General features: G+C 42.8%; 1 protein-coding gene across 1 annotated transcript in view; it reads right to left on the reverse strand.

The window, feature by feature from the left end:
* The window catches only part of LOC104913502 (mitotic spindle assembly checkpoint protein MAD1-like), a 61263-nt gene extending 60081 nt beyond the window's left edge, over positions 1-1182 (reverse strand). The window contains exon 1 of the mRNA XM_031555878.1: positions 1117-1182. The gene's annotated coding sequence lies outside the window, so the exon portion shown is untranslated. The remainder of the gene's footprint in view (positions 1-1116) is intronic.
* Positions 1183-24877: the final 23695 nt, after the last annotated feature.

The following is a 24877-nucleotide window of genomic DNA, read 5'->3' on the forward strand; positions in this document are numbered from 1 at the left end:
ACTCTTCACACCATGCCAAAGCAAATTATTGAGATCCTTTCTTCCTCTCTTGGGACAGATTGATAATCCTTCCAGAAACTGCACCAAACAAGACAAAAACCATCTTCTATGAAAAAAAAAAAAAAATCCAAAAGGAAAGTTCTATTCCTTAGTGACACAAAGCAGGCTTTGAATGCAGGTACCCAGCAGCAGCAAGTACCATTCCAGTCAGAACTGGGCACTTCTCTTCCACACTAGTGACACCTACGGCTTTTCGAAAGCAAATGCTTGCTCAAACCAAACATTTAGAAAAATGAAAAATAAGCTCAAACTTCTCCATTCAGTGTAAGTGTAGAGAACTGGCATTTTTTAAAACCTCTGCCAGTTCAAAGTAAACCTTTTAAGCTGTAAGGAGAAAAAGTCATTTCTGTTTATCAGCCTGTTAATGTTCCTTGCTCCGCATCCTAGTGAATGAGATGCCAACATCGTTCTGTTCCGAGCTCTTGAGACTCTTCATATTTTGTTTTCCCATCTGTAATCCACTTCAGTGTAATCTTAATGATAAAACTTCATTTTCCAGAACGTTCTTTGAAAGACTGAGAACAATGACAGCAGACAGTGAAAACCGAAGCTGCAAGATACATTTTAGTAATTTGCCTCCAAAAAAAAATTACAAGAGCAGCTCTCAGCTTCCCCCTGCCCCAGTGATACGTTAAACATTACTCGAACCACTCCATCCTTTCAGTAACCAACTCACCACCTCACAGGCCCTCAGAAAATAGCAGGAAAAGCCACAAACTGTCTGTTTGTCAGCCTGAAAAGAGAAGCAGACATCTATGTGCAGCAGCAAAGGACAGCTGGAAGAGGAAAAGTGCCTGGTCACACTGCAGCTGAGGAAGAGCACAGCACCTAGCAGGGACAAGTGCCAGAGAGGAGGATGGCACCAAAGAGAATATGCTGGGATTGGAGCATGGATGGGAAGAACAGCGGAGGAGCACAGGTGGAAAACAACAACAGTGCTGCTGCCCGTGTGTAACAGTCACACTGCAGCTATCAGCGTCACCACACAGAACAAAATAAAAAGCTCGGTGCACAAGCTAATGAGGCAAAAAAAGAGGAAGGGAGATTGCTTTGTACCAATATTTGAGGCCTGACAACTTGCATCCTTCTCTCCGTGCCCACGCGTTTACAGACAGCACACAAAGTCATACACCGCACTGGCAGCTGAGAAACAGAGGGATGGGAGAAAAATGTTACTTTTCATTCCAGTTCTCCTCAAGTTTCAAAAGCCAACGTGAAGGCACAGATAGCAAGGTAACTCCATGTGCCTTCCTGTTGTCCAGTGAGAAACAGAACAGTGTGCCCATGGCCTCCTGCAGGCAATGCCCTTTGCCTCCACTCCCAGAGTCTCACCCTCATAGGGTTTCCACGAATCAAAAACTCACTCAAAAACAAGCAGCTCCTACATCACGTTGCTGCTCTACCTACAAGTCCCGGGCCAGACTGTAATTACAATGAGGGAACAACATGAAGAATTATTTTGCTTGTGTGGAGAGATGAAATGAGTGAGGAGCAGGCTGATGTTGGAGCTTTATTGGTACACTGACAGCACGTTTTATCACTGAGGCAGTATTTAATTTTACTCCCCAACCAGCAGCATAAATATCAGGCTCAGAACTTCAGTTCCTTCAAAGTGAAGCTACAGAACAGAAATAAGACCAATTTTATGTCCTGGCAGCAGCTTTAATGGACTGTCAGGAGGTCGGACTGACTCAGAGGACACATCAGGGCCCTCTCCCTCCCCAGCCAGGTGGGCACACACAGCACAGCATCCCCACAGCTCTGCTGCCACAGCACTGCCTCACCTTGGGAGGATCTAATCAAGCCCTCAGCATGGGATTTACTATCATGCTAATAAACACGCTTTCTACATCCACCATCAAGATGAGAATGAAAGCAATGCCTTAATTTAACAATAAATGAGAGACTTCTCTGGCTTGTTTTGATCTTAAGCTGAAAAATGAATCGTTTGCCAAATACATACATCATTGATTTCTGGAAACTAAAATCTTTCAAGGGTGAGATAACTACAGGCATTACCGTCCTTTTTCCAAGCCTCTAAACCTCAAGTGTTCATAAGGCCAAAGCTTATGTTAATGACATTCATTTGGTAAATACAGCTTTTACTGATATTTAAAAACCATTGAACCCACGCTGCCTGTTGCGTGCTTACTAACTTGATAATGTTGCCATCTTCTGTAGAACTGGCTACAGGAAAAAACTGATAGCTGAATAGACAAAGTGATTTATAGCAGCTTACGTACGCAGATCTATTAAGGGCTTTTGCTACATCTAAATATTCACTGCTCCTGTTATGAAGCAACATTTGCATCCTGACCCAAACTTACCCTTCTGTTTGCAGTGTCTGGTAGAGGAATACATACCGAGTATCCTAAATGATGTGGAAGCAATTAAAGCAGAAGCTAGAAAACCAACAGTTCTCTACAACTATTAGCACGTCGTGCGTATCATCCATCTCTGGATCATGATTTTGCATATGGCATTTGGCAATTACAGACTGCCTGTTTTTAAAGAGCATTCACTGATAAGGATTTTCCACTCCTACTCTGAGATAAGAATAATCCCCACCTTACAAGTTTCAGAAGTTCACTGCAGAGAACTGGGAACATGCTACAACAACGCCTTACGACAACAGGCTGATACATTCAACCGAGCCAAGATTCACTGAATTGTTTGAACTGCAGTGAGCAGAACAGCTCCAGTCTGATTATTTCAGTAGGAGAGCTCTGCTCACTTGGTCCTTCTGCAGGTTCTACTTTTCACTTCTGCCATGGCAGGTCCAGCTTGTGCTGAAGGTCAGCCCCTGGGCAATAGGCCAAGCACCAAACAACAGCAGCGCCCACTCCCTTCCCCAGCAGACCATAATCTTGCTGGGAACAGCCAGAGCAGTCCCTGGAAGACAAGGAATGCAAGGCAGAAAACTACTGGAGAAAGAAAACTGCTGGGGAGAGAAGAAAAACAAAAGCACCAAGGAAGAATTTTGAAACAACCTTTTCTCCAGCCAGGATCCAAGCATCCTCTCTGCAGCTGGCTTTATTTACATCATCTAATTCAGATTCTACATGCTTTGAAGTGCTACTGCACTTTTTTCTTTGAAAACAAAAATCACAACAACTGAAACAAAACAGGGAATGAGAAAACCCAAAGATTGAAATAATTACTAATCAAAGGAGAGGCCTGTACATGGGACGGTGAAGTCACTGGCCAGCTCTACCCAGTAATTTCTCTTCCTGTCAGCTCTGATGAGTTTTATATTTCTAACATTTCATCAATTTGAATCACCAAATTCAATTTGCATTCACAGATAAACAGAGAGGGAATAATAAATACTCTCATCTGACCTTGAAGAGTGAGACAGAAAATTGCCCTCCATGATTTCATTTCAATCCGAATCATAATGAATAATGCAGTTGGCCCCATCAGTTACCAATCTATAATCATTTGTGGGCTGGATGAGCTCACATCCATGCCTAAATACGACAAAGAAAACAAAACTTCTCACGGTTTTTGTACCAATCTTTTCCTTCTTCCCCCTCCCTACTCAGACAACGCTTTGATCCCTGTGCTTCCCCACCAGCCCCACTCACACCCAGCTGTAAGAGCCTGAAGGATTCCAATTTCTTGCACCGTCAAAAGCGAGGTGAGTGCACTGCACAGTTCTCTGCTCAATCCAATTCAGTATTGTGTGCGTTGTAAAGATTTTCCCATGAACGCCCCGACTCAGGGAGGATCCTCCATCCCAGCGAGCTGTCAAGCTGTGGGCTTGATTCTGCAGCCTGGGCACGAGGAGCAGAAGCACGGCACAAAGCAAGAGTGACTACCAATACTTCAGGTGGCTGCTCTACAGCCACACCAACCCTTCCTGGGAGAGAAGAGTCATTTGGGAACAAGCAGCATGAGAGCTGTAAAGGATAAAGGATTAATAGAGAGGAGTGAAAAAAGGGAAATTTGCTTGAAGCAGGGAATGAAGTGAATTGGAGAATGGCTGTGCTGAGCAAACTTGTCAGCAAACAAAAATGCTGAAATTCTAGGCTCTTGACAGTTAGATAATAGCTTATCTTAATAAATAAAGAGGATCAAAGTGTTTAGATAAGAAAAACAAAACATTACACTCTCCATTGCAATATAGCAGTGAGACCTCACACTCATGACTCATTACAGCTTTGGGAAGCTTCTACAGATGTTTCCAATGACCTTTTCCAATGAGAGCTCGTTTCCAGTGTGCACTACCATACTCCACAGTGAAATGAGCAGAGTATATTATCATTCAGACACACTTTTTTTGTACAGGTGAATTTCAGAATACTTGAATGAACTTACGGAAGGCAAAATTGTTGGCAATATTTCTCACAGAGCAACCCAGTGCTGGACCCCAGCATAGGCCTCATTAAAATTCCAAGCTGTGGCTCAGCCTTTCAGCAGCACTTTTGGCAGTGAAAACCTGTCCAGGCTTTCACTGGGAACTCATGAGAGAATTCCTAATGGATACTTGTTGACAACAAATAAACCTAGAAAATTAAGAATTACCCCTGGCACGTACCCATGGGACATCGGTGCAGATAAAAGGAAAGGAAGGGCTGAGAAACTACTCAGCTGCCCCTAACAACTGCTCTGGCACTCCGCTGCTCTTGGCCTTTCTTTCCCACACGCACCAATGCAGCTTTACCTCCTATCTGCCTCCCACCCTCTTGGACTCAGCTTGCATCAAAGCAGTCTAGAATGATACAAGCTACACTAAGTAAAGCATTAGAAAAGACTTGGCAATTATTAAAAGTATATTGGATGCATATTAAGACTGCAAAGGTCTTAAAAGTCCCATGCCCAAATAACATGACCTGTAATCGTGACTCAGAACAAAAGCCACCAAGTCCCTGGGTGGATCTGTTCTGCCACACTCTCCCAAGAAACCAGGATTCACTGCAAACTGCCTCTTCTTTCTGCAGGGTCTCTGCCTCATTTGCTGCAGAATTAGGAAGATTGATGAAGAACAGAAATTGCTTGAAGAGACTGATCTCACATTAATGCAACCGAAAGCTTCTCCTCCAGAAATGACTCCTGTCCTCACCTATGCCAGAGCTCCTATCTGATGCCGCAGAGGCAGTTCTCAGGGCTTGGTCTTTAGGTTGTTCCTAACTTTGGGCTCGTGAAAGGCACTCACAGTGCAGCTGAAATCAACAGCAATCTTCCATGCAGCAATTTTCCACTGACTCAGGACATCCTGCTATCCCTAAAGCTTTCCATGGCTTTTCCCTACTGCCACCCAGAGACGCCCAGTGTGAATCTTCCATGAAACTGTTGACACTTTTACATCTTATCAGCACAGCACAGAGGCATCTTCCCTCTAATTTCCTCCCCCCAAATTAACTCAAAGAACTTTCATGCCAATATAAGGCAACAGGAATAAAGCTGTCACTGTGGAAAGAAGTGTCAAAATGATTAAATTTAGAGTTGGTTACATCAATTCTCCTGCATCAATATTTTTAAATGTTTAATAATACAATGCTACACGCCATGCAATCTCTTTGCAATGAATACTTTATACAGAAACCAGTCAGGTGGACAAGTAAATAGTCTTTATGTGGCAGTTCACGATTCAAAATCACTAGATGAGCATAAAGGTCAGATTTGTTATTTTGGGATGAAGCGGTTACAGGGAAATATATTTAAAGACACGGCAACCAGATTACTTTGGTTTTGTCTCACTCATAAAACAACAGTTATCAATTAAAGAACACAGGAGCATCACTTTTGTGACTCAGTTGACCCCTAAGACAACACAGGCACTCATCACTTTGTCTTACAACTTCAGCATGTGTAAGACACGTGCATACTGTCACCTCTGCTTGACTTACCTGCCTTTAGCAGACTGCCTTTCTCTAATCCCAGCTGTTAAAATAGCAAACCTCTGAGCGTTCTCCGTGGGTTTGCCACAGCTCACACTACAGCACCTGCACCTGGAGCACTGGGGCTGTACTCAAGGCAGCAGAACTCATCTCCTCCTTTCCAAGCCAAACGTTATCACTGAACTCACGCAGCAGCCATGGACTCAGCTTGTACCAACACTGGGTGCCAGGCTGCCTTGGTTCCCTGGGGAAGTGTGCAGGGGACATCTTGGGGCACTGTGGTTGCCTCAATGCTCTTTATTTCTCTCTCCTAGGATGTGGAGGAAGAAGCTTTTAAATACTCACTTCACCATACTAACATCATTCCTCCCCTCTCCACTGAATGTGGAATAACAATGACCAGCCCCGATAAATCTTTGCTGCCCAAGCTCTCACATCCCTGTCAGACGCTACTCAGTCCTGTTTCCCACAACTATGAAAAACTGATTTGATGCAGAAAATCAGATATTCAACTGCACTATACTCTGCTACAGCTGTCTGCAAAGAATGAAAACAATCATGAGTCTGCAAAATCACGAGTGGCAGGAGGTGAACAAGGAGCTATTGTTCACTGCCTCTTTCAATTGGAGAGCTAAACAAATTAACGGACAGAAATTCATCATGGGCTATTAGCTACAAAAAGATATCACCTTTGCCTCAAGAAATCCTTAAGCTTTCAACTGAGGAAAAATATGAGAAGTATCACTCTTCATTTGCTCTTTTATTTGACTTCTCCAAAGCTCTTGGCATTGGTTCAGGCTGATCTTGGCTCTGATTGCCAATCTGGGGAAGGGAGGTGGGAGGGGGCTGCTTACTCTGAATGCATACCAGCAGATCTCATCTAGCTCAAATTTTACTCTGGTGCGCTTTTTTATTGAATTTTCTTGGGTGAGTACGCAGTCATCTCATCTCTCTCATACATGAGTCATATTCAATTTCCAAACTATAAATTAGTAGCTGAAAAAAAGAATGTCTTTCCTCACAGATGCAGCGTGCTATGGCAGCAAGCAGTCCACCAGTTTGTGCTGTCACAAGGTTCCCATTAGAAACAGTATTCAAGAATAGCCAAAATCTCCTTGTACCAAAGAATTAGGGCTGTATCTGTCTATTCTATTGGAAGAGCTTTTGTCAGCCATTGGAATGGTAGCACGCTTCTGAAGAGAACTGTTCTCTCCCACCCTGCACAACAGCCACCAGCTCTCCTAGAGAGCAGGGACAGAGCCATGCCCAAAGCAGGAAGAGATCTGCATGGGACCTTTATCTAGAAAAGCTTTCAGAGATCCAAATTTTCTAAAGAGCTCTTCTTCAAGGAAAAGTAAGCAAGAAACGACATAAAAACTCAACAGGAATTAAAATAGTAACACCGTATGTGGTTTTGCATTGTGGCCACCTGCGTATAAAATATTCCTAGTTCAAAGCTATTTGGAAACACAACCCCTTATGCACCATCACCTCCATCTCCCACCACGCGACAGGCACGCAGAGCACAGCGTTCCCACTCTCATCTGTAGCTGTACCAGCCAAACCGAGAAGGTTAAGAACAGAGAACTGAAAAACAAAGAGATATTTGGCAAGGTTGATTGCCCTGGCGCTTTAAGAAATAGCACTGCGGGGGTTTTTTGGTGGTGTTTTTTCTGTGTTTTGCTTGTCTGGAGCCACCCAACACTGCAACCCACAGCACCAGGACCTCCACGGCCCACCTTCAGTGCAGGCACTTTGACAGCCAGCACATTGCCCATGCTCAACATGCCCTTCGCCTGCCACCTGCCTTCCGTTGCCTTACCCTACCTGGTTAATAAAGCTTATTTGTCCTGTTTATGTCCTTATTGATTCACCATCCCCTGCATGGGAAAAGGCGTCAATGCGGTTAAGGGCAAACACCTGCTTGGAGACCTCAGCTACTTTCTGAAAGTGCATTTTATTCTCACCAGATAATAAGATTCTGTGGTTAAAAAAGCTTTCAGGTACTGGCATTGTCATAAAACGTTTCTTGTGTCCTACTTCACCAGAGCTGACAAACTCTCCTCTTGCTGTCAGTGGAAAAGAAGCACTTCTAAAGAGCTTTGGATACTTTTGCATTGCAAAGTGAAAAGGAGAAAGTGAGATATTTCAACAATGTTCCATTTCATTCCAAAGCCCCATAAAGAAGAAAGAAAAAAGGTTTCTGTATAATCACTGTAACAAGCAAGCAGCTCTCTTATTAATCTCTCCTTCCTCCACATCCCCTGGCTTGGGGGCTTGGAAAGTTGACACTTGACTTGAAAAATGCCAACTCTAAGCAGTTTATTTCCTCTTGAACTTTAAAAGCTGACTGAGACAGAAATGACCTTTAAAAAGGCAGGGTTAGTTCCTGTATGAATTGATAGAAGGACTCTTTGCTTACACAGCATAGCAAGGTACTGAGCAAATCTCCTCCGCAAACAGCCCTTCCTCACCACAGCCAGAGGAACACCATGTTCCATCACAGGAGTGGAGAACACAGCATCTGCTGACCCAACTTCCCTCTGTCAAGAGGGGAAGACCCACCACGATAACGCCATGAGCCACAGCCTTACCCACGCACAGCACAGACACTGCAGGAATAACAGCTTGAAGATGCAATAGTAGCTACTAATAGTCCTTTCTGCCACACCAGTAGCCAGAAATCAGGCAGAATGTTCTAGTCTGAGATCCACCCCACAATCAATGCCATCAGATGTCCAAAGAAACACCATATCAAGATTTTGCAGCAGCAGCAGGATAACCTTAAGAGTTTTGAGAAAGGAAATGCACAAAGTAAATGCATAGGACAACAGTGGCATGGGAATGCACTGGAGAAATACAAGCGTACTTTATCCTCTGAGCTAAGAATGACTACTTTTTTTTTCTTTTTTTTAATTATCTTTTCTTTCTCCCTACTGTAGGTCTACCAAACCATGCTGACTCCAAGAAGCAGAGGAGTGACAGAGTTTGGGAATCTCCATCGAAGTATGAAGCATCTCTTTGCCATCAGCAGCAATGAAATGCTTCCAATTTACCATCAGCCCACTTACGCAGAAGCGCACATTTCATAAAGAGAAGCCCAGGGCTATTCTGTGCAGAATTTACTTTTCCTTTTTCTCTGGAAGGAAAGTACACATCAAACTCACCGAGGCAGAGAGAAAAAGTCAAGCCCTGTATAGTCTAGGTTAACTTATTAATAATGAATCACTTCTCTCATTATTCCTAACGTTGGGTATCAAGCAGCATGCCTTGAGAAAAATTAGCGGGGGGAGAAGAGATGGGGAGTGATACTCAGGTCTGCAGTGAAACTGAAGGCACAACAAAGAGCCACAGCTCTCAGGGGAAAACTGAGTGGAAACTTAAATGAGGGCTCAGCAGCTCACTGCTGGGGGACACTTAGAAAATTCCTGTCCCTGAAACACCCATATGCAGTATTGCAGGTAATTTTCTTTTCTTTTTTTTTTAAAAAAAAGATACTGATATTCTCCGATGGGCCTTTTCCCATACATATAATCACCAGAAGCCTCAGAAAAACCTGTACAGTGCTTGAGACAGACTCCCATATCCAACATCATTCTACCACTTCTTTTTAATGGCCATTTAATTTAACAATGGCTTTTAATTTAACATGGTTTAGTTTCCAACCACTGTTGTTTGTTATTTTTTGGTTTTTTTTTTGCACACATTGCACCAGAGAATCTAACCCTTGTACGTAAACAAGCCTTCAAATAGAAAACAGAAAACATGAATGTATATGTTAGGTCTAGAAGTACTGAAAAACAGATTTGCCCAACTAATACATATCAAACTCAACATTAAAAAGTGATAAGAAACTGCCATCTTATCTACATGGGAAGTACTTCAAGGCTTCTAACTTGTGCCTGAGGGTTTGAATTAAAGCAACTCGCTTCCCAGGGCATTTTTCTTGCAGTAAGTCGTCTTCATCTAGTTGCTTTGAGGACTCTGGTCCCCATGTTTTGGCACAGCCTAACAACTCCTATGGGAGCAAATGGTTACGCTAACACAGATCAGAAGAATATCTTTGAATGAACCAGGAAAGATGAAGAACTCGATGTAAAAGAAAATCTTCAGTTTATGATTTTATTGGATTTTTAGAAAGACAATAAAGGCAGGGGGAAAGGTGCTAGTGTGTAAAACTTGGGACTTCAGTCAATGGTTGTTCAAATACTTCTTGCAGTGGATGGGAAGCTGGACATGAGCCAGCAGTGCGCCCTCACAGCCCAGAAAGCCAACCGTACCCTGGGCTGCATCCAAAGAAGTGTGTGGTCAGCAGATTGAGGGAGGTGAGCCTGCCCTTCTACTCTGTTTTGCGGGGGCCTCACATGGAGTATTGCACCCACATGGGGAGCCCTCATTACGGGAGAGGCATGGAGATATTGGAGCACATCCAGAGGAGGGCCACAAAAGTGATCCAAGGGATGGAACAGCTCTCCTGTGAGGACAGGTTGACAGCCTGGAGAAGAGAAGGCTGCGAGGTGACCTGAGAGCAGCCTTCAGTATGTAAAGGGAAGCTACAGGAAAGAAGAGGACAGACTGTTTAGCAGGGTCTGTGGCAACAGAAAAAGGGAAAATGGCTTCAAGCTCAAAGAGGGGAGACTTAGGTTGGCTATAAGGAAAGTGTCTTTTATAGTGAGGGTGGTGAGGCACTGGAACAGGTTGCCTACTGATGTGCTTGATGCCCCGTCCTGGAGACTTTTGGATCAGGCCCTGGGCAACCTGATGGAGCTGTGGTGTCCCTGTGTGTTGCAGGGGAGTTGGACTAGATGACCTCTAAAGGTCCCTTCCAACTCTAAGGATTCTACAATTCTATCTTTAATCACAGTATTTAAAATATCTCCAAATGAACATAAATTGAGAAGTCTACTTGGAATCACTTAAATCAATCTAATGAACAGTCAATCAATTTCACTTGAATTCATGAATTCATTTACATTATTGATTTAATAGCTCCACCTATTACTTACTGATAGCATTCAACAACCTGAGAATTATTTGAAAATCCATAAGTGCATTTGCCTGTTATAAACTTCATACAGGTTTTTTTTTACTGCATTAAGTCAGCTCAGAGCCTAACCTTGTTGATCTCAGTGCTTCCCTGATATTTGTTCCTAAATCTAGACAACGATAGCCTATTAATTCCCAGTCTGCTTATACTCTCCTTTTCAGGATCTTGGTGTTCCAAGGGAACGTGCTTTAGGATGAGATGGACTAGATGATCTGCAGAGGTCCCTTTCAATCCCTATGATTCTGTGATTGTGAAATAACACTATTCCATAAAAAAATTGTACACTGTAAAATGTAAGGATTTTTTCAGGCACCTCACTAAAGCCAGTTCAGCACACACCTTATTCCTGGCACTTATGTTCTCCAAAGCCATAACACAGTGTAAACTGCTTTAACTGAGGGTACAAAGGAGAAATCACTCCAGCTGTAGCCAAAACTGAAGATAAAATAAACACTGAAGGCTTAGTCGAATGTTAAATACAGAACGTAGATAAACTTCACAGCTTTTATGGCATGTACATCCCCAAGTTCTATTTTTCCACGGTGGTTGCCTTTAAAAATGCTTTTTATTCCTTACAGAAAGCATTGGCAATTTGCTTAGAACAAACACATATAAGCTCTCTATGTGGTCTCATAACAAGTTGTTAAAAGAAGACCCCGAGTACAAAAATATTTCCAATATTTATTCCACTTTCTTTTAATTCCACTCTAAAAACGTTGTCAGCCATTACATTAAATAGCACTGAATCTATTTATGTAGAGCTAATTAACAGCGTCTGTTTTCGCTGACATCCCAAGACAAATCTTTCTGCCAGGAGAGAGCCCTGACAAGAGGAACCAACAGATCCATACGGCCGCCCCACAGGCACTGCTCGCCTTCCTGCAGCTCCCTGCTGAATCCTCAGCACCAACATCAATCTGACAGCAACTAATTGTGCTTATTCTCACCGCCTTCCCAAGCGAGAGGTCCCAGGAATCCTACGTGGCGCGTTAAGGAAGCTGCACACAGCACAGCTCTGACAACAGCGGGGAAAATCGGGATTTCGGAGAGGATTTTAAGTGCCAGACTCGCAGGGCGGGCAGTTTCATTAGGAGAAATTAGTGTGGTTCTGTACTAGATCTGGTGTGAGTCGATTAAACAAAACAACTCTGATATATCCGAGTGTGACCAACTACAAGGCACTGCTGGTAGTTCGGCATTTCTAGAAATCAATCTGAAAATTCAATGCCTCCAAAAAGTAAGGCAAAACAGCTAATGATTACATTTAATAGCATAGCAGTAGATGTAAATGCAAAGAAAAGCAGGCTACACATAAATACAGGACTGTAATAGCTGTGAACACCTCGCCTTTAGGAACACTTAATTTATTTGTAAAGGCAGCTTCTGAGCCTCCTGCCTGCTCCCCCCTGGGTCCCATAAATTGTAACTGCGTTAACATAAAGCTGAGTCTGCCTCCAAAGAGCAGCTGAGTGGCTCAGTTCCCATTCTGATCTCCACGTGGAGGTCATATCTCAAGCAGGCTTTGCCCACACTCCTCTGGGCTGAGCACAGTGAGCATGTTGCAGGCTTGCCTCTCCCAAACTCAGACACAGCTACAGTCCAAATCAGTACAAAAAAGCAGGCACTGTATTGCTCTGCCAGCACGGTGGATCTTCAAGTATTTTAAACTTATTAAATGCAGAGCTCATGCCTGGGCCACCTGTTGCACGTGTAATCTGTGCCTGGTTTTTATATATAGCATCACCATATTTTCAGCTGTTTCCTTTTGGTCCGCTCCAAAATGGCAAGGCTGCCATTGGATATTTCATGCTTGGACAAAAGCTGATGCGTGAAAGCAGAAAGCACACCCTCAAGCACGGGGCTGTAGGTGGCCACGTGGCTCAGCACATCCTGCACACCAGCCACAGCCATGCACAGGGTTCTGAAGAGCACATATATATTGACATAAACTTGTATCTCAACATATTGCACTTATGGATAACAGCACAGCTCAGGAAATAGGAAATTAGTGTTTCATATTCTATGTTCCCTGTAAGCCTGCAGCAGCACTTAGTTGAACATCACTGTTCTTACTGACAGCCTTCATCTACAGACACACGCAAACATTCCAAGAACTGTTTTTGCTTTGCTTCCACTTAAGATGCATTAAGCCTGCAAAGCAAAGGATGGCAGTGCAACATGCTAAGCAGGCCAGGTGCTTCTAGAACTGTTTCCAAGCCACAACAATTAAAAGAATTAGTGATCTTTTTAATCTGACCAGAGTGACATGATTCAGGAACGGAAGAACTGGCATAAAAGGAAGCAATACATTTTGTTTCACATCTATCATTCTTTTTCTCTCGCCTGGCTAGCAGTGAGGCTGCTGCTTCACACTCACTGTCTCTATGCACAGTAGCTCCCCTCTGAAAATGGGCAATGCCTTTCCCAAATAGATAAGCTGACAGAAAGGAGATCAGATGATCTGAAGCACATTTCTTACTGAACTGTCTCAAAGCTGTGCAGCTCACAACTAAAGGCTTTCTCAGACCTGGCAGGAGCGCTGCTAACCCCTGGTGTTTCTCCACCAACACAGGAAACCAAAGAGAATTTCTGGGAGAAAAAGAAAACTGCTGTGTCAAGAGCTGCTGTGGTTTGAGTGCTGTGGTCTCAGCTGTCAGCAGGCAGGGAAGGCACCAAGGTCTGCAAGCATCAGGATAAGGCCAAGAAGCATGACTGCAATTAGTTCAGACCTAGGGTCAAACTCTCTCTCCAGCCTTGATGTGGTTCACCTCTTTATTTCTTGGATTGTTTTCTCTTTAGATGAAAATTCTTGAAGAGATTGAAACTGAAGTTTAAAAAAAAAATTCAAAAAGCATTTGTTTTTAATCCCTGCCATGCATGTTTAATTGTGAGAAACAGACCAAGAACAATACTCAGCATTTTAAAGTAGACAATATTCATACTTTCCATATAAAAAAACCAGGTTTGAGATAATACTTCACAATGATTCAAGAATTCTCTTTTTAAATTTCTCAAGCCAAAACCAGCAGGCAATGCAGCAGCCCTACTGGAATGAAACAAAAAGCCACTCTGAAATCCCCAAAATCCTTCATACTCACACATCATCTCATTTTTAGGGAAAACCTCTCCTTGCAGAAGCATTACAACACTTCTTTCTTCCCCTTTCATCTATGTGAAACAGCACATCATTTCCATTCTATGAAGCTGAAGCACAAAGGCATTAAAATCCAAACAGAGCCACTATGATGACCAGCAGCAACCAGTTGCTTCTGAGAACCCAGCTGCAAATCTTGTTCCAGACCACAACAGCTCTGAAGCTCCCCAGACAGAGCATAGTATGAAATCCTTCAGCCTTCACCTAGACATAAGTAATAAGGTCTGCAATTCCACTGTAATTTCCTCAAAAGGGAAAAAACCAGCAGAAAGTCATGATGCTGAGAGAACAGAAAGGCTGGGCCAAGTTAAACTGCAGATTTTGTACCACATACAACAGTCTGAACAAATCAAGATGCTATACAGAAGTCTCCCAGGTGACTGCATATACGCCCTTAGAAGCAGGAACACCTTTGGCCTGAAGACTTAAGACTTGATAGCAATCTATTTTCTACTTTTCATAATACTTTATCTAGTCCTTAACATTAAATTCTATCTATAATGGATATAAGAACTTTCATACGCAGCCACTGGAATGTTTTGCATTTGTAGCTGTGATGACAAGTTGATTTCAAGGAGGAAAAGGAACAGGCTGTGGCTCTGGGCTGGCATTCAGTTGCTCCAAGCTGCCCTGAGCCTTCCAGCTGAACCTCGGGCAACCATTTAACCTCCTGTTATTTATCTGTACAGTGCTGTATGTAATTAGAACGTCACAACACTTACCTAAGTATTTATTTACATGATAAACATGCAATAAGTCCTAGCATTAGGATCACTGTGGTTATCTAGGGATGCAGAGAAGAAAAACTGTTCTCAATGGAACATTCAGGGCTCAAATATCTCCTCTCAGTATTAGAGGGGAAAAAACCATGCATACCCAAAGCCCAGAAATTGGCATAAAAGAACTGTTAGGAGAAACATGACAACATACTTCTCTCAGTATCAGTAGCCTCAGTGCCAGAGTATGGTAAAGAAAAGAGAGGTCTGAGATGCAGCCAGCCAGCTCAGAAGGAAAAGAATCACTTGAATTTCAGATAACAAAAGATAAACGAGGGGAGACAAAGCCAGTTAGCTCTGCACATCGGGATGGGGAAATAGGCCATTCCCTGCTGCTGCAGTGGGAGCTGTGCTCCGGGTGCCAATCACCTCCGAAAGGGAAACAGAGGCAGCAGCAAGACAGCAGCCAGCAGAGCCAGGCCCTCAGGAGGAGCACTTTTCACCTCTGCCTGCACATCTGGTGGGTGCCCTTCCAGGGTGAACTCTTCCCTCTGGGATACGGAGAAAAGGCAATTCTAAATGATGACCACAAACTACAAATGAAACTTTAGCACTCTCAGCAAGCTGAGGCCAAGGGTGGCAGGCAGTGACATGCAGCATATTTTATCATAGAGACATCCAGCTTACAACCCTGAGCCATTTGTTAGATTTCCTGACAGATCTGCTTTAGCAATCCGGTGGGGATGGGGAGGAAACCAAGCATAGTGCTGCTCCTGTGCTTCCTTCCCAGACCTTCCACAAAGCAACTTCAGTATAGATGATAAGCAGGGAAGGTGCTGATTAATGAACCAGCAGATGAAGTTCAGCCACATCGCTGGAAAGAAACTACTTTGAAGAAATGCAGCTCAGTTAAGTAAAGAGAGATACACAAATAGGAAGGTGTTTCTAAAGAACATCCTCAGAACAGACTCTCCATGGGCAGCAGCACAAGCAAGTTGGCTGATAAAGCAGATTCAGCTGCTAAAGCAAAAGGAATTCACATTCACATTTAGTTAGTGGAAATCTACTAGATACCCAAGGGTGATGAACATTAAACAGTGTGAAATTTTATTGCATTTTCCTTATCCCCTCCCGGGATTTTTATGATGATAACCATTTTTTGCATATAAACAGCGTCAGTTCCAAAAGCCTCATTTTAATCGAAGATGTTCCATGAAATTTTAACATGTGCAAAGGCTTTGAGTGCTGAGGTTTCTTCCTGAAGAATGACATATTTAAGGAGTTAGTGAATTAAATTCACATTCACATCGTGAATAGCGAGGTGACAAAGATTCAAACCCAGCAGGTTCTGATGTGGGGTGAATTTGCTCCATCTATAATTTGCAATTATCTGAGTATTCCTGGAGTACAGAAACTTGCTCAAACAGTCTTGTGCAGAAGATGGATTCCCTGAACACTTACCTACAGTATTATTACCATTCATACACTGTCAGGCTTTGCAATGAATCCACGTTTCACTTTTAAAGGCAGCCTTTGTCCCTCCAAACACCACTGCCAGCAGCACGCAGCTCACCACCACCACCTAACCCATCCCAGCGCTGCACCTCCACTGGCAGCTGAGGCTGATCACAGAATCATGCAGGTTGGAAAGAGCTCTAGGATCACCAAACTCAACCCCAACCAACCCCACCCCATGTTCCCCAGTGCCACATCTCCATGGCTCTGAACACATCCATGGCAGTGATTCCACTGCTCCCTGGGCAGCAGTCTCAGTGCTGCACCACTCCTGATGATGCTTTGGGATGAGCACAAGAGCAAAAGCAGCACTGAGGCACAGCCAAAGTTCTGCAGAACACCCTTCCAGTCTCCATCAACTTACAGCTCAGACACTTTCTCACCCAGGCGTGGTACCTTTACAATAACAGACTCAAATGTATTTTACTTTCTCTAAAGGTTTCATCCTTTTTGAACTTCTGCAACATCCCACACTGTATTATCCCAAAGCTTGATCACCTCTCATCGTGATCATGCTTGTTTAAGCCTGTCAGCTTCATTTGATTCTCTCTAGCTCCTGTACAGCAGACACGAACATTAGAGACTGCCGAGTTATCCTGAATACAAGACGACAGGAACAAGGAGGCGTGCACAGGATGCTGAGGCAACGAAGGTGCACATCCACATTGTGAAGGGACAGACAGCTCCTCACCCAGCAGACGCTCTGCCCTGCTGCAGGAACCACTGCATAGAAATGAACAAAAATTTCCAACAAATTAAATTGTTTCAACGCTGTTTTGTACTGGTAGCACGCAAATAACAAGTCTCAAAAGAAAATCCCAAACCAGATTACAAGTGGATTTTTTATAACCTGAAGCATCAGATAAGTTTTATGAGACAGAGGAAAGAGCAGCTGCAAAGAATACCTTTCATTTAAAAGACAAGATAATAAATGAATATAAAAACAATGAAAGGAACAAGGAAAATAAATACAGTCTTGTTGTCCTTACTCTGTTTACAGCATAAAACGCAGGCTCAAGTGTTGCCTCAAAGCAAGAGCACCCTGTGGGTCAGGGTATGGGTCCTTCTGAAACATTATGGATAAGGGAGAGCTGGGAGCACACTGTGGGGAGGGACTGTGCATCGGCAGTGTGCCCCAGCACATCTTGGCACCTGCTCCATTCCTTATTTTGAACCCCCAGCAAAGTACAGGACGTGGAGTTCGCAGGACATTCAGGGAAGCTTAAGCAGCCTTCATCCCAAAGGTTATTCTCTCTCTCCTTTATTTAATGAAGTAAGAACCCAAATAAAACACAAAGGAAGGCTGCATCCACTCAGACCCCTTTATTCGAAGGTATCTTTAATGCCTTCCATCTTGCAATTCACAAAAGCAAAGAAAAAGAAAAGCAAACAGAGACTGACTACTCTGTGTAAACTCAGAAGAAAAATGGAACAATGAGAAGCACGTATGAGCAAAGGAAGCTGGAAAGTTTCCATAGCAGAACAGGCAGTTTCCTCTCCCACTAAATCTCCCCCCCCCTTTTTTTTTTATTTATTTGAACATTTCAGCTACATCCATTGATTTTCCTCCTCCTCCTCCCTTCAGGGAATATTCACAGATGTGCAAAGCTACCTCTAACAGCAACATTAGCTGAAGCAAAAAATGAAATTTACACTTGACTGCCTTCCTCAACAATGTGCAATCACCATTTAATAGGAAAATGGAGCAGAGTGCAAACAGGAAAAGGAAAGGCCTGATTAAAACCCACCAGCGCCAGAGCTGACGATTCCCTCGCAGTGGAAAGCAGCAGAGGCACAGCCCCCAGCCCCACGCTCAGAGCAGAGCTCTCAGCACTGATAGATGCAGGGCACTGGAGCACCAAGTGGTTTGGGCTGATTTGGAGGGCACCAGAGCACCATGTGTTGGCTTGCTTTCCTTTCTCTTAAGCAGAGCAAAGCACCCCATGCTCCTCTTGCATCCCCCCCCCAGCAGCTGCTTGGGTGGGTTCTGAAGATGGTTCTGATGGCTGACAGCTCAGGCTGTGCTATCAGAGCATCCAGCTTACAGCACTGCTGAAGATTCACCCTCACACCACACTCGACAGGTTGATTTCTCATTGTAGTTTCAATGTTCATCATTTACATTACAGCTCTGTTATAAGCAGGCTCTCATTTACAGATGTCAGAGGATGAGGAACATCACCTAATTACCTGCGTTCCCCTCTGGTGAAGGAACAGGGGGTTACCAATTTGCTTTCCACTCCTTTCTCTTCTTTCTTTTCATATGTGCAAGATTTACCACTCCCTGTCACCTGTGAGCTGGAGGAATCATTTCCTAATTATCAGGATTTCTCACACTAACTCTGAATTGTGGCTTTTCTTTTCGAATCTTAAATTAAGCAAATATTCCTTTGAAACAATGTTTCATTTTCAATGGGTTCTGAGAGAAATCTGAATTCCTGCTTTGCTTTTAATCTATATTCACCATGCATAGTAACAAAACCAAACAAACATGGCTAGCAAGCAAACCTTACAGTAATCAGAACAAGACCATTAGAAGAAAACTTGTTTTTCTTTCCAGCCTAGGGGAATCTTTATCTCTTTATTTTGTTAACTATATATTTATTTGTAACACAAATGAATTTTTAAAAAAGCAGCTTTTTGCTTTGTTAGCCCACCACCTCGTACTTCAGATCACACGTTCACAACCAGGTTGGTGCAGCAATGCTATGCAGACAGACAACAGCAAGTGGATGTTATATTGCTCCAAGCAGAGCCTCATGGAAGTTGACACCAAGAACTCCAGTCACACTGGGATGCCTCACTTGTCTGGCTTCTAAACAGCACCACTGTGACAGTGAGAAATTCCACCATGCCCAAGCCAGGGAGATGCTGAGAAGTAATGGGCACTAATTTCAGCCTCACTCCTCTTTGCTCCTGTAGAATGACAGTACTGACAACATCTCACCTACGCACATCATGAAGCTGCAGTTCCAGCCGGAGCCCCGTCTGGCTGAACTCAAGCTGCAGATCCCTTCTAGGTCACTAGATTGATACAATGCAAGATTGAGGAACCACTATAGATCATTTTTAGAGCCAAAACTTCCCAGAGAAGTATCACTGATAACAGAGCACACTGCTAACATCTAGGAGACCAAGAGATAAAGAGAGGAATTTATCAAAACCAGCTGCCTGAAGCAAAACATCTCCACAGATAAGTAACGATCTGAGTCTCACGGCCTGATAGGCAGTCTGTTATTAAAGTCCCTGCAGTTTGATTACAGAAAAGCTGTATTGTAACAAATAGGGATCACTTCCCCTCTCCCAGTGACTGTGGAGCAGCTGCCCAAAGGCTCACGGAGTCTGAGCGCTCAGCAGCAGACTGCAGCTATAAGCTCTATGTCCAGCATGCAACAGCAAAAACAGATTGTGGAAAGATTCAATGTGCTAACGTTTCTCACCTGTTTAAAAAAATAAACAACTTTGCACTCCCGTAAAAATTCAGAAAGCAAAAAAAAGAGAGACATAATGAGTGCAGGGCCAATAAACAAGATGTGAGCAGCCAGTTACAGGCAAAGTCTGAACGAGGCAATGTTTTTGCAGGGGACAGGACAGTCCAACAGGCTGAACTGGGAGTCAGAAACATTTCTGCCAGAATCTGTTGAAACAGCTTTATATAAAATAAATAAATGAACATCAGGCAGAGAACTCCAGTGATACAGTTGATAATCTGTTGGCAGTTCTGTTAAGCCAACTGTCTCAGTAAATGACTGCATCTGGGTAATTTTTCAACTTAAAAATGACATCGTTTTGCTCTTAATGCATCTAATTCCAGTGTTCCCAATGCATTTAACATAAAAGACCTAAGTTACAAATCTCACGCATCCAAACCCAGCTGGCTGTGTACACCCTTCAAGTCAGACTCCCATCAGCAGCTCAGCAGTATAGCTTTTGGTTTACCGGACACAGGCACTGGAATCAACGTTCCAGCTCCAGGAGCACAACCAGGCCCCCTCCCTCCAGCCTGCTCCTGGTCTTGGCAGCAGCCACAAGCTGCAACACTTCGCTGCTTTGCTACCCAAATAGAAAAAGATTGAACCTAATCTGTAAGCAATGAAGTCAAAACGCCAGCATCCTGTAAGTGAAAAGATTAATCCTCCTTTGAATTAGATCCAGGGCAACGATAGAGTGGGCCAGCAAATTTTGCATTAGTGCATAAAGCACTGAGTAATGGATATGATTTCTCTCCACTGTAACATATTCCACTTGGGTTCTTGCACCTACACTATCACCATGGCACCATACTACGTTCCATTACAGCAGCAGCATTACAACTTTGACATATGATGCATAGCCCACCTTCCTTTCCTCCTTTCCATCCGTGAAGTATGTAGTCGTAATTCATTATCCATGTTTTAAACCTTTCCAATTGGTACTGTTGGTAAAGTTACTGCAATTATGGACAGTAATACTGAAATATACACCAAGCTGTGAAAGCAGGAGGTAGATGGTGGGTTTACAGCTTCAAGAATTTGCTGTAATCTCTTAACAGCCTGAAGAAAGCAGTACCTCTTCAGAAGCGATCCTAAGAAAGCTCTGTTCTACATAAAGAGCTGAGATAGCATTACAAGAAGGCTTTCAGATATCCCAGGCTCTGATAATTAGTGAACATAACCACTGGGACTTCAGGTTTCTCTGGGAAGTCATTGCAAAGACTTGACAGCAGATTTGATCTCTGCGCCACAGACCATGCAGATAAACCTGAAGCGTTCTATGATCTCAGCACAAAATCCCACATCAGTAAGTGGCTGTACACCCCATCCCAGTCAATAAATCAGAGGTACACATGAACAAGGACAGGTGCCAGCCAGCTGCTCACAATGCATGGCAGAACACAAACACTTAAAGGCTAACTGAGAATGTTGGCTTAACCAAACACACCAAGAAAATTGTTCTTTGCACAGCTCAGCCCTTACATTGACGGGAAGCAGTACAAGGGAGCTCCCAATTTCTCAAAATGCTTTAATTTGGAAAACCAGCATTAATAATTCATTATTATCTGTTAGCCCAAATATGAAGACAAGCGGTGCTGCCATAAGCTAACAAAAGTAGAAGAAAATAAGCTTAATGAAGACAATTCATCCTCTGAGAGACTCAATCCCAGATTCAGTAGTGAAAGTCAATATTTCTGTTTATTCAGGTGGACACGTCCATGTACACAGCTTCTGCAATCTGCAGAGATCAGCTAAACAGAAGCTGTCACAATAGGATAATTGTTACAGTGTTTAGCATTTCCAGAATTCTATCAAAAAGCTACAAATACACTCAAACAGACAAGAACTGTACTTGTTTTTATATGGGCTTGCTGCCACAAAGAGAATCGAGACTTTAATACACCTTATAAGACATAAAAAAAATGCCCCAAGGTCCTCCATCTATGAGTAATAGAGGAACAAATTGAACTGTACAGGAACAATAGAAAGGAATTTTCTCCTTTCTTTTCTCATATGTCTGTGAATCTTCACTTTATAAAACTACCCTGGGTGGCTGACATTATGGTAAGCCCTCAGTAATGCAGACAAAATTTCTACTTCTCTGACAGAGAAAATAAACCTGACATGGAACTGGATGTTACCACTCATCTGGAGAGACCAGGCAACACCATTCCAGAACGAGCTCCAGCACACAGCAATGGCCCATGCAGCACTTTCAGGGGACCTCCTCTATCTTCTTATTTAGGACCTAGACACCATAACCTGAATTTTCTCCATTTCATATCCTGGATAGGAAGCCAGATGTCCCCCACATACCTCCAGAGCTCTTGTTCTGACAGCAGAATTCATTCAGCAGAAACACAGAAATCAATGATGTGACATTTTATAACAAGACCTGATAAGAACCTGAAGAGATGGGTATATTGTGCTCCTGAAGCCCTACTCATCTATACTAGGATCCACCCAAGACTGAGTTTTCTGTATTACTAGCAGCTTCAAAACACAAGGATGTGAACAGATGAAGCACTGAGCTTTCTAGGAAAAGCTACAGAAAACTTTGTTGTAACAACCCATTTTTATTGATTTAAAGACGACCATCTTTAAACACAGCTCCACTTCTCCACCCATTGCAGCTCACCACCTCAGCTATTACAGTCAGCTGCCAGCTCTCTACCTGCTCACTCCTGCAGCTGTAGGCTGTGTCCTGCTTACCACCCAGCAGCCACCCACCTCCTGCCAACCTGCTGTTTGGAATGAGCCTCTGAACACCAAGAGGCAACGCTATAGGTGCTACACTGAGTCTTTATGAGACGAAAGCATCCATGTCTTGTTGTTCTCAGGCACGAGCAGTCACTATGATGTTAAATATCATTCTTCCCTGTGTTATTTCGTATACGCAAGCGTTTACACATTTATGCACACAGTCACATCATGAACTCCACAACTTCACCCCGCAAGGCTGAGAGAAGCACTAGCTTTGTATTGTAGGACTCACGATACAGGCATAGCATGAAAGTGCAAGAGAACTCAGAGCTGATGAAGTCAAACCCCACAGCGTTCTCCTTCCACCCAACATTAACATATAAAGCAAAACCAAGCTTACCCAACTGAGACCCAGACCACACACCTCCTTTAACCATATCCCCAAATCAAACACGTTTGGGGATTTTTTTGTTCTTATACTGTAGCTGAAAATTTTAATAGAAATGTTATTGTACATTTGAAAACAGAACAAACTTAAGGGATTATATGAAATCAATTCCACTGGGATTTGTGTCCGCTCTAATCCCCTATTCAGTCTCAATCTCATTAACATACCAGGCTTAATTGGCATTTCATCCCCGCATTGTGTCTCCAAAATGAACAAGGTGTAATTATGTTAAAAAGAGCACTTCAATGGTTTTAGTTGAATTCATGTCATTCATCCGCGTCAGAATGAGCGCAGATGTTCCATTGCGGGACACAGCAAGAGATGAGCAGCTTTGAAACCACACTTTTTTGTTGAAAACTTTATGTTAAAAAAGTTATTTAAGTGAAACGTAAAACACAGTATTTTCTTCCTTTGTTTCAGTTGCTATACAACATTAACTTTCAAAAGCGGGTTCTGCTTAATTTGATTTTTCATTTTCAAATGAACAGCTGTGTTTAAGTCTAAAAGGCCTTTGTTTAAGCATACAGAGCTCCAGAAAAGGTTTGAACAAAGCATCTTTCTGTAAACACTTGATTACCAGGAAAGGCCTGGCTTTCAAAGTAATCGAGGGGTGGTTTTGCTCGAGGTTCTCTTCTCACGGAAAGAAACCGCATCACTTCTCAGATGTCAAACAACAAAAGCAATAAACTTCACTAATTGCACAGGCTTCTTGTATTCAAGGTAAATACAGGAAGATAGAAAAGATAGAAGAGGGTTTTCCAAATGGCCATTTCCAAGCAATTTCACTCCTCCCCATTCCCACTTTCAGGCACAAACCAATAGACACAGAACTGTCACAGGCAGCAAAACAAACGTTTTTAAGTTTGAGGTCAGGTGGGTCCTCTCCAACACTGGTGGTTCCTGAACAAATGGAATGACATGTACAACATGCTATTTTAATCAACATTTAGGTTCAGCAAAGCTACTAAAAAACAGGGACATGAACCAAGAGCCATTTAATAGAGATTCCTTGCCTAAGCATCAGTGTGTGATAAGAAAAGGCTCAGTGAGGAGGCCAAAGCATCTACAGCAGTTCTCAGTTTTAGCATTCCTTTTGGTAGTGCTCCATTCCCCATTTAATGCCTCTGAAGAGGAAGCAAACCAACAAGTGACTTCGTGAAAGTCTTTTGGTAATTTTGATACACCCACTAAGGTGCTGCCTGTTACGTTTTCCCAACTAGAAAATACTTTAAAAAAAATCCATTATATAAATTCTGTAATTCCCTAATTACACAGCATTGGATAAATACGGGAGAATTTGTAGCAGCCAGTAAACGTGTAATTAGGGAATTAGGATGTATTATTCAGAATGCATAATAATGCTAACTGATTCAAAGGTGCATCCAGTCAAAGCAGCAAGCAGAGTGCCTCCGTGCAATGCCCTGAACAGTAGGTGCAACTCATTACAGGTGAGCATCCAAATGCACCCTGAGTATCTGCAAATTGATTTAAAAGATCACATAAAAAGGTTGTGGTCAGAGCCACCGTGCTGAAATAGCTTTAATAAAAGCAGAGATGAAGCATTCATAAACGTAACACTGGTGTCTTTTTAACACAGTAATAACCAGGTAAGGGTTCTTTATCAAAATATAGCAGATTGTGAAATGACACTGCAAATTCTTTCAGATATATGCATGTAAGCAGAACGCTGCCTTTTATAAATCATTTTTAAAAAAGAAAATATTGTTTAATGCTACTGTACCATTTTGCACCCAAGGGCTAGATGTATTTTCTAAACTTCTAATACAAAAAGAATGTAGCAATCCACATAGGGATGTGAACTCCAATCTTTCCAGTTTTTTTTTCATCATTATTATTTAAAATCAAAATTAGACAATCATTGTGCATATATATATATATATATATATATATGAGAAAC

Source organism: Meleagris gallopavo, chromosome 16, assembly GCF_000146605.3.
Source record: "Meleagris gallopavo isolate NT-WF06-2002-E0010 breed Aviagen turkey brand Nicholas breeding stock chromosome 16, Turkey_5.1, whole genome shotgun sequence".
Taxonomy (NCBI): Eukaryota; Metazoa; Chordata; class Aves; order Galliformes; family Phasianidae; genus Meleagris; species Meleagris gallopavo.